The following is an 11319-nucleotide window of genomic DNA, read 5'->3' as shown; positions in this document are numbered from 1 at the left end:
AAGTGAGCCCCCTACCCCGCCACCATCTATCTTACCTACCCCCTAAAGTGAGCCCCTTACACCGCCGCCATCTATTTTAAAAATATTAACCCCCCTACACCGCCGCCAGCTATATTAACTATATTAACCCTAATTATATTAGGGTTAATATAGTTAATATAGTTATTATATTATATATATTAACTATATTAACCCTAATTATATTAGGGTTAATATAGTTAATATCGTTATTATATTATATATATTAAGTATAATAACCCTATCTAACTCTAACATCCCTAACTAAATTCTTATTAAAATAAATCTAATTAATATTAATATTATTAATTAAAATATTCCTATTTAAATCTAAATACTTACCTATAAAATAAACCCTAAGATGGCTACAATATAATTAATAATTACATTGTAGCTATTTTAGGGTTTATATTTATTTTACAGGTAACTTGGTATTTATTTTAACTAGGTACAATAGCTATTAAATATTTAATAGCTATTTAATAGCTACCTAGTTAAAATAATTACCAATTTACCTGTAAAATAAATACTAACCTAAGTTACAAATACACCTACACTATCACTAAATTAAATAAACTACAAATATCTAAACTAAAATACAATAAAATAATCTAAACTAAATTACAAAAAAACCCCACTAAATTACAAAAAATAAAAAAAATTACAAGATTTTTAAGCTAATTACACCTATTCTAAGCCCCTAATAAAATAATAAAGCCCCCCAAAATAAAAAAATTTCCCTACCCTATTCTAAATTTAAAAAGTTCAAAGCTCTTTTACCTTACCAGCCCTTAAAAGGGCCTTTTGCGGGGCATGCCCCAAAGAATTCTGCTCTTTTGCATTGAAATAAATATACAATACCCCCCTAACATTACAACCCACCACCCACATACCCCTATTCTAAACCCACCCAAACCCCCTTAAAAAAACCTAACACTACCCCCTGAAGATCTCCCTACCTTGTCTTCACCCAGCCGGGCCAAAATCTTCATCCGATCCGGGCGATGTCCAATCAAGCGGCAGTGAAGTCTTCTTCCATCCGGGCGATCTCTTCAATCAAGCGGCAGTGAAGTCTTCTTCCATCCGGCGATGTCTTCTTCCATCCGGCGATGTCTTCAAGCAAAGCGGCATCTTCAATCTTCTTTCTTCGCTCCTCCGCCGCGGAGCATCCATCCGGCACAATGACTTCCCGGCGAATGAGGTACCTTTAAATGACGTCATCCAAGATGGCGTCCGTCGAATTCCGATTGGCTGATAGGATTCTATCAGCCAATCGGAATTAAGGTAGAAAAATCAATCAGATTGAACTTGAATCTGATTGGCTGATTGGCTTCAATCAGCCAATCAGATTTTTCTACCTTAATTCCGATTGGCTGATCGAATCCTATCAGCCAATCGGAATTCGATGGACGCCATCTTGGATGACGTCATTTAAAGGTACCTCATTCGTTGGGAAGTCGTTGTGCCTGATAGATGCTCCGCGGCGGAGGAGAGAAGAAACATGATTGAAGATGCCGCTTTGCTTGAAGACATCGCCGGATGGAAGAAGACATCGCCGGATGGAAGAAGACTTCACTGCCACTTGATTGAAGACATCGCCCCCATGGAAGAAGACTTCACTGCCGCTTGATTGGATATCGCCCGGATCGGATGAAGAGTTTGGCCCGGCTGGGTGAAGACAAGGTAGGAAGATCTTCAGGGGGGTAGTGTTAGGTTTTTTTAAGGGGGGTTTAGGTGGGTTTAGAATAGGGGTATGTGGGTGGTGGGTTGTAATGTTGGGGGGGTGGTATTGTGTTTTTCTTTTACAGGCAAAAGAGCAGAATTCTTTGGGGAATGCCCCGCAAAAGGCCCTTTTAAGGGCTGGTAAGGTAAAAGAGCTTTGAACTTTTTAAATTTAGAATAGGGTAGGGAAATTTTTTTATTTTGGGGGGCTTAGAATAGATAGATTATTTTATTGTATTTTAGTTTAGATATTTGTAGTTTATTTAATTTAGTGATAGTGTAGGTGTATTTGTAACTTAGGTTAGGATTTATTTTACAGGGAAATTTGTTAATTATTTTAACTAGGTAGCTATTAAATAGTTATTAACTATTTAATAGCTATTGTACCTAGTTAAAATAAATACCAAGCTACCTGAAAATAAATATAAACCCTAAAATAGCTACAATGTAATTATTCATTATATTGTAGCTATCTTAGGGTTTATTTTATAGGTAAGTATTTAGATTTAAATAGGAATATTTTAATTAATAATATTAATATTAATTAGATTTATTTTAATAAGAATTTAGTTAGGGATGTTAGAGTTAGATAGGGTTATTAAACTTAATATATATAATATAATAACGATATTAACTATATTAACCCTAATATAATTAGGGTTAATATAGTTAATATATATAATATAATAGCTATATTAACTATATTAACCCTAATATAATTAGGGTTAATATAGTTAATATAGCTGGCGGCGGTGTAGGGGGATTAAATTAGGGGTTAATATTTTTAAAATAGATGGCGCCGGTGTAAGGGGCTCACTTTAGGGGGTAGGTAAGATAGATGGCGGCGGGGTAGGTGCTCACTTTAGGGGGTAGGTAAGGTAGATGGCGGCGGTGTAAGGGGCTCACATTAGGGAATATGTAATGTAGCTTGCGATGGTGTAGGGGGATCACATTAGGGGGTTATACATTTAATGTAGGTGGCGGCGGGGTCCGTGTGTGGCCGTTTAGGGGTTAAATAATTTATTAGGGATTGCGGCAGGGGATCGCTGTTGACAGGTAGATAGACATTGCGCATGCGTTAAGTGTTAGGTTTATTTTGCAGCTAGTTTAGGGAGTTACGGGGCTCCAATAGGCAGCGTAAGGCCACGTAAGTCCTTACGCTGTATATTGGATACCAAACTGCGCTGGTTTGGTATACCTGCCTATGGCCCAAAAAACTACGGGCGACGGCAGAAATATACGAGCGTAACTTCTAGGTTACGCCGTATATAGGATACCAAACCAGCGCAAATTTCAGTGTCGCCTGCTTTTGCGGGCGATGCTGCATATCGGATCGGGCCCTAGATTTCAATGACTAGAAGGGGGTGGAAAATAAACCTCAATGCTATGTTTTTAAAATGTATTTAGTTTTTGATGCCTTTTTAAGATTCATCTGATTGTGAATTTGATTTTAAGTTAGGTTAATTTTCTTGACAGAACCTCTTGTCCAGCTCATGCAATATTTTGACACTAAATTGCTTTATATCATACTTTATACCATAGCCTACAATGCATTGAAAGGTAGGAAACTTTTTAATGCTGGTCAGTAGGATCTGTGAATCATAAACTCAGTATTTCTTTAAAAATAAATGGACTCATTTAGATAATTCATATGAAATATGTTTTTTCATGTAAGAACAACAAAAACATTACAGATGAGAGAGGTTTTCTTTTGTGGCAACTGGCAAGTTTACAGTCATCATAATATTTTAACTGGATTCCCAGATTTTCAGAGCAAGAAATAAAGACACACTGAAAGAATAAGCTCATTTTATTTACATATCATATCCACAATTCAATCATTCTTAATAAAACATATGTATTAAAAAGTATTCAATGTGTTTTATTTACGATATAAATCAATAAAAGAGTTTATAAATAGCATCTGTAACCACAAAATGAAATTATTTGGCTTTTTGAAATAATTATGTAAAATATGTTTTTCTTCTACAATTAAATCATAATTTTTCAAACACCGTATTAGATTATTTGGGGAAGGAATGGGTTGGGTAATAAAATACAGGTAGCCCTGTTTACGCCGGGGTTAGGTTCCAGAAGGAATGGTTGTAAATCGAAACCGTTGTAAATTGAAACCCACTTTATAATGTAAGTCAATGGGAAGTGAGGGAGACAGGTTCCAGGCCCCTCTCAAAATTGTCATAAGTAACACCTAATACATTATTTTTAAAGCTTTGAAATTAAGACTTTAAATGCTAAACAGCATTATAAACCTAATAAAATAATCACAGAACACAGAATATATAATTAAACTAAGTTAAATGAACAAAAACATTTGCTAAACAGCATTATAAACCTAATAAAATAATCACACAATGCAGACTTCACTTGCATTTTTCTGCAAACAGTTATTTCTATGCATTCCAATCTGGACTAATTTATAGACAGGAAGATCTTGTTCCTTTGAAATCTGCTCGATAGCTCAGGTCTGGTTAAACTGATTAATTTCAGCTTGCTTGGCTTTGCTGCAACACAAGCGGACAGCTCCACCTACTGGCTATTTTAATAAATGCACTGCTTCTCAATGCTTTTCAATAGCAGTTACATGACTGGAAAAAAGGTTGTTATTCTGAAATGGTGTAGATTGAACTGTTGTAAAACGAGGGCCACCTGTATTAAGAAAGAAGATGTCAGCACTGAACTGTCAGTTTCAGGAGAAATTCTCAGTAGATCATTGTATAGCCCATTTGCACATCCCTCCACAGAAATCCTAAACAACCAGTGATTTATATTGGAGCAGAGGACTCTGGGTAACAATATGCAAATAAGCAACACAATGCCTCACCTTTATTTGCTTCAAGTAATGAAACTGTTGTGCAACCACCAATCAGTATCACAATACAGATGTTGTCATGTTTATGGGGAATACCTCCCTATGGGATTCTATTACAGTTTTTATTCAAAACAGGACACATTTTTGTGGATGTGCCAGAGAATATGGCGTATAGGTTTGTCAGTGAGTATTTGTACATATTTAGCAGTGCTTACCAGGGTCTTAAAAGGACATCATATAAAAAAAAATTATATTGTGCAGCAAATTAAAATATTTTCCCATTAACAAATAATAAAGAAGACATTTCTGTTGTGTTCCTATAGAAAAACATATTAACCAAGTCATTCTTTTTATTGCAATTATTTTTCAATAGCCAAACTCCAATCACAATTTGCCTTATTTGGAGGAGCCAACCTGAGCTTTAATACGCAAGCAACAAGGCAAGCCACGGTCATAAAGTTAATATAAAATGCTGTGTTTTGCAGTTATCAGATAAAGCCAATTAGGGGCAGATATGTAGCCGATTTAGTCTTGAGAATTCAGCAGGTGTATTTCAACTTCAGAGAATTAGAAATTGCTCAATTTTCAGAGCTAAATTATATGAAAGTGGGACAAAATATATAATAAAAAATATATTGCAAAGGTGTTTCAGGATGCAAAATGAAACATTTTATTTAAAACAGGTTTACTGTCCCTTTAAAATAGGGGTAAATAAGAAAGTTGCTTAAAATTGCATGCTCTATCAGAATCATGAAAGAAAAAAATCATAATTTATGTAAGAATTTACCTGATAAATTCATTTCTTTCATATTGGCAAGAGTCCATGAGCTAGTGACATATGGGATATACAATCCTACCAGGAGGGGCAAAGTTTCCCAAACCTCAAAATGCCTATAAATACACCCCACACCACACCCACAATTCAGTTTAACGAATAGCCAAGCAGTGGGGTGATAAAGAAAGGAGTAGAAAGCATCAACAAAGGAAATTTGGAAATAATTGTGCTTTATACAAAAAAATCATAACCACCATAAAAAGGGTGGGCCTCATGGACTCTTGCCAATATCAGGTAAATTCTTACATAAATTATGTTTTCTTTCATGTAATTGGCAAGAGTCCATGAGCTAGTGACATATGGGATATCAATACCCAAGATGTGGAGTTATCCACTCAAGAGTCACTAGAGAGGGAGGGAATAAAATAAAAACAGCCATATACCGCTGAAAAAATTAATCCACAACCCAAAAAAATAAGTTTATTTTCATTTTTGAAAGAAAAAAACTTAAATCAAAAGCAGAAGAATCAAACTGAAACAGCTGCCTGAAGAACTTTTCTACCAAAAACTGCTTCCGAAGAAGCAAATACATAAAAACGGTAGAATTTAGTAAATGTATGCAAAGAGGACCAAGTCGCTGCTTTGCAAATCTGATCAACTGAAGCTTCATTCTTAAAAGCCCACGAAGTGGAGACTGATCTAGTAGAATGAGCTATAATTCTCTGAGGCGGGGCTTGACCCGACTCCAAATAAGCTTGATGAATCAAAAAGCTTTAACCAAGAGGCCAAGGAAATAGCAGAGGCCTTCTGACCTTTCCTAGGACCAGAAAATATAATAAATAGACTAGAAATCTTCCTGAAATCTTTAGTAGCTTCAACATAATATTTCAAAGCTCTCACCACATCCAAAGAATGTAAGGATCTTTCCAAAGGATTCTTAGGATTAGGACACAAGGAAGGGACAACAATTTCTCTACTAATGTTGTTAGAATTCACAACCTTAGGTAAAAATTCAAATGAAGTCCGCAAAACCGCCTTATCCTGATGAAAAATCAGAAAGGAGAATCACAAGAAAGAGCAGATAGCTCAGAAACTCTTCTAGCAGAAGAGATAGCCAAAAGGAACACCACTTTCCAAGAAAGTAGTTTAATGTCCAAAGAATGCATAGGCTCAAATGGAGGAGCCTGTAAAGCCTTCAGAACCAAATTAAGACTCCAAGGAGGAGAAATTGATTTAATGACAGGCTTAATATGAACTAAAGCCTGTACAAAACAGTGTATATCAGGAAGTATAGCAATCTTTCTGTGAAATAAAACAGAAAGAGCGGAGATTTGTCCTTTCAAGGAACTTGCAGACAAAACCTTATCCAAACTATCCTGAAGAAACTGTAAAATTCTAGGAATTCTAAAAGATTGCCAGGAGAATTTATGAGAAGAACACCATGAAATGTAAGTCTTCCAAACTCTATAATAAATCTTCCTAGAGATAGATTTACGAGCTTGTAACATAGTATCAATCACTGAGTCAGAGAAACCTCTATGACTTAGTACTAAGCGTTCAATTTCCATACCTTCAAATTTAATGATTTGAGATCCTGATGGAAAAACGGACCTTGAGATAGTAGGTCTGGCCGTAACGGAAGTGGCTAAGGCGGGCAACTGGACATACGAACCAGATCTGCATACCAAAACCTGTGTGGCCATGCTGGCGCAACCAGCAACACAAATGATTGTTCCATGATGATTTTGGAAATCACTCTTGGAAGTAGAACTAGAAGCGGGAAGATATAAGCAGGATGATAACACCAAGGAAGTATCAGCGCATCCACTGCTTCCGCCTGAACATCCCTGGACCTGGATAGGTATCTGGGAAGTTTCTTGTTTAGATGAGAGGCCATGAGATCTATCTCTGGAAGACCCCATATCTGAACAATCTGAGAAAAAAACATCTGGATGGAGAGACCACTCCCCTGGATGTAAAGTCTGGCGGCTGAGATAATCCGCTTCCCAATTGTCTACACCTGGGATATGCACCGCAGAGATTAGACAGGAGCTGGATTCCGCCCAAACAAGTATTCGAGATACTTCTTTCATAGCTTGGGGACTGTGAGTCCCACCCCGATGATTGACATATGCCACTGTTGTGAAAATGTCTGTCTGAAAACAAATGAACGGTTCTCTCTTTAACAGAGGCCAAAACTGAAGAGCTCTGAGAATTGCACAGAGTTCTAAAATATTTATTGGAAATCTCGCCTCTTGAAATTTCCAAACCCCTTGTGCTGTCAGAGATCCTCAAACAGCTCCCCAACCTGAAAGACTCGCATCTGTTGTGATCACAGTCCAGGTTGGCCGAACAAAAGAAGCCCCTTGAACTAAACGATGGTGATCTATCCACCATGTCAGAGAGTGTCGTACATTGGGATTTAAGGATATTAATTGAGATATCTTTGTATAATCCCTGCACCGTTGATTCAGCATACAAAGCTGAAGAGGTCTCATGTGAAAACGAGCAAAGGAGATCGTGTCCGATGCTGCAGTCATGAGACCTAAAACTTCCATGCACATAGCCACTGAAGGGAATGACTGAGACTGAAGGTGCCGGCAGGCTGCAACCAATTTTAAACATCTCTTGTCTGTTAGAGACAGAGTCATGGACACTGAATCTATCTGGAAGCCTAAAAAGGTGACCCTTGTCTGAGGAATCAAGAAACTTTTTGGTAAATTGATCCTCCAACCATGTTTCCGAAGAAACAACACTAGTTGATTTGTGTGAGATTCTGCAGTACGTAAAGACCGAGCTAGTACCAAGATAACGTCTAAGTAAGGAAACACCGCAATACCCTGTTCTCTGATTACAGAGAGTAGGACACCCAGAACCTTTGAAAAGATTCTTGGAGCGGTTGCTAGGCCAAATGGAAGAGCAACAAATTGGTAATGCTTGTCTAGAAAAGAGAATCTCAGAAACTGATAATGTTTATATAATGTGTATATGAAGGTATGCATCCTGCAAGTCTATTGTGGACATATAATGTCCTCGCTGAACAAAAGGCAGAATAGTCCTTATAGTCACCATCTTGAAAGTTGGTACTCTTACATAACGATTCAAAATTTTCAATTCCAGAACTGGTCTGAATAAATTTTCCTTCTTTGGGACAATGAATAGATTTGAATAAAACCCCAAACCTTGTTCCAGAAGAGGAACTGGCATGATTACCCCTGAAGACTCCAGGTGTGAAACACACTTCAGGAAAGCCTGAGCTTTTACTGGATTTACTGGGATATGTGAGAGAAAAAATCTTCTCACAGGAGGTCTTACTCTGAATCCTATTCGATACCCTAGAGAGACAATGCTCTGAATCCATTGATTTTGAACAGAATTTATCCAAATATCCTTGAAAAACCTTAATCTGCCCCCTACCAGCTGAGCTGGAATGAGGACCACACCTTCATGCGGACTTAGGAGCTGACTTTGGTTTCCTAAAAGGCTTGGATTTATTCCAATTTGAGGAAGGCTTCCAATTGGAGGCAGATTCCTTGGGTGGAAGATTGAGTTTTTGTTCCTTATTTTGACGAAAGGAACGAAAATGGTTAGAAGCCTTAGATTTACCCTTAGGTTTTTTATCCTGAGGCAGAAAAAAACTCCCTTTCCCCCAGTAACAGTTGAAATAATAGAATCCAACTGACAACCAAATAAATTATTACCTTGGAAAGAAAGAGATAGTAATCTAGATTTAGATGTCATATCAGCATTCCAAGATTTAAGCCACAAAGCTCTTCTAGCTAATATAGCTAAAGACATGGATCTAACATCACAAATAAAATGATTAGCATGTTGCAGTAAGCGAATAATGCTAGATATGTCAGAATCCAATTCTTGTTGCTCTAAATTCTCCAACCAGAAAGTTGATGCAGCCGCAACATCAGCCAAAGAAATTGCAGGTCTGAGAAGATGACCTGAATATAAATAGGCCTTCCTTAGATAAGATTCAAGCTTCCTATCTAAAGGATCCTTAAAGGAAGTACTATCTTCCATAGGAATAGTGGTACGTTTAGCAAGAGTAGAAATAGCCCCATCAACTTTGGGGATCTTTTCCCAAAACTCTATAGATTTTGCTGGCAAAGGATACAATTTTTAAACCTTGAAGAAGGAATAAAAGAAGTACCTGGCTTATTCCATTCCTTAGAAATCATATCAGAAATAGCCTCAGGAATAGGAAAAACCCCTGGAGAAACCACAGGAGGTTTAAAAACAGCATTAAAACGTTTATTAGACTGAACGTCAAGAGGACTGGATACCTCAATATCCAAAGTAATTAATACTTCATTTAATAAAGAACGCATATACTCAATTTTAAATAAATAAGTAGATTTGTCAGTGTCAATGTCTGAGGAGGATCTTCTGAATCAGATAGATCCTTATCAGAAGAGGATAAATTATCATATTGTTGGTCATTAGAAATTTCATCAACTAAATGAGAAGTTTTAAAAAGACCTATAACATTTATTTGAAGGTGGAAATGCAGACAAAGCCTTCAGAATAGAATCAGAAATAAATTCTTTAAAATTTACAGGTATATCATGCACATTAGAAGTTGAAGGAACTGCAACTGGCAATGTACTATTAATGATGGACACATTATCTGCATGTAAAAGTTTAACAAAACAACTATTACAAATGACATTCGGCAATATAATTTCTACAATTTTATAACTAATGCACTTAGCTTTGGTAGAACCGATGTCAGGCAGTAATGTTCCAGCAGAAGCTTCTGAGGCAGGATCAAAGTGAGACATCTTGCAAAATGTAAGAGAAAAAACAACATATAAAGCAAAATTATCTATTTCCTTATATGACAGTTTCAGGAATGGGAAAAAATGCAAATAGCATAGCCCTCTGAGAAAAAATCAAGAGGCAAACATCAATGGGGTATTGAAATAAAAAAAGTTTGGCGCCAAGTATGACGCACAACGTAACTAAACTGTTTTGGCGCCAAAAAATAACCGGAAATGACACACTCGCATCGCTAATGACGCAACCGTGTGAAAGGTCTCGGCGTCAAGTATGACGCCGGAAATGACGAACTTGCATCATAGACGTACTCTTTTGTGCCAAAAAAAAATTCGCGCCAAAAATGACGCAATAAAGATTAGCATTTGTCGCACCCGCGGGCCTAATACCGCCCGCAATTTGTAAGAAGTAGTCAATTGAAAAAAAGACTAAACCCCAGGTAAGAAATAAATTTCATTTTTAAAAGATGTTTATATTCCCCAAATATGAAACTGACAGTCTGCAGAAGGAAATATATGAACCTGACTCATGGCAAATATAAGTACAATAAATATATTTAGAACTTTATATAAATGCATAAAGTGCCAAACCATAGCTGAGGTGTCTTAAGTAATAAAAAACATACTTACCAAAAGACACCCATCCACATATAGCAGATAGCCAAACCAGTACTAAAACAGTTATTAGTAGAGGTAATGGTAAATTGAGAGTATATCGTCGATCTGAAAAGGGAGGTAGGAGATGAATCTCTACGACCGATAACAGAGAACTTATGAAAAAGACCCCCGCTAGGGAAATCATCGTATTCAATAAGTGATACTCCCTTCACGTCCCTCTGACATTCGCTGTACTCTGAGAGGAATCGGGCTTCAACAATGCTGAGAAGCGCATATCAACGTAGAAATCTTAGCACAAACTTACTTCATCACCTCCATAGGAAGCAAAGTTTGTAAAACTGAATTGTGGGTGTGGTGAGGGGTGTATTTATAGGCATTTTGAGGTTTGGGAAACTTTGCCCCTCCTGGTAGGATTGTATATCCCATATGTCACTAGCTCATGGACTCTTGCCAATTACATGAAAGAAATTGGGTTTAGTATTCCTTTAAGCTAATGCTATTTAAATTAATATTGAAACTAACAATAAATGCATTCTTCTGCACAATGAATCCAGAGTGACATGGATGGT

The sequence above is a fragment of the Bombina bombina genome, chromosome 8 (assembly GCF_027579735.1).
Source record: "Bombina bombina isolate aBomBom1 chromosome 8, aBomBom1.pri, whole genome shotgun sequence".
Classification (NCBI taxonomy): domain Eukaryota; kingdom Metazoa; phylum Chordata; class Amphibia; order Anura; family Bombinatoridae; genus Bombina; species Bombina bombina.
Note: the sequence above shows the minus strand (reverse complement) of the source record.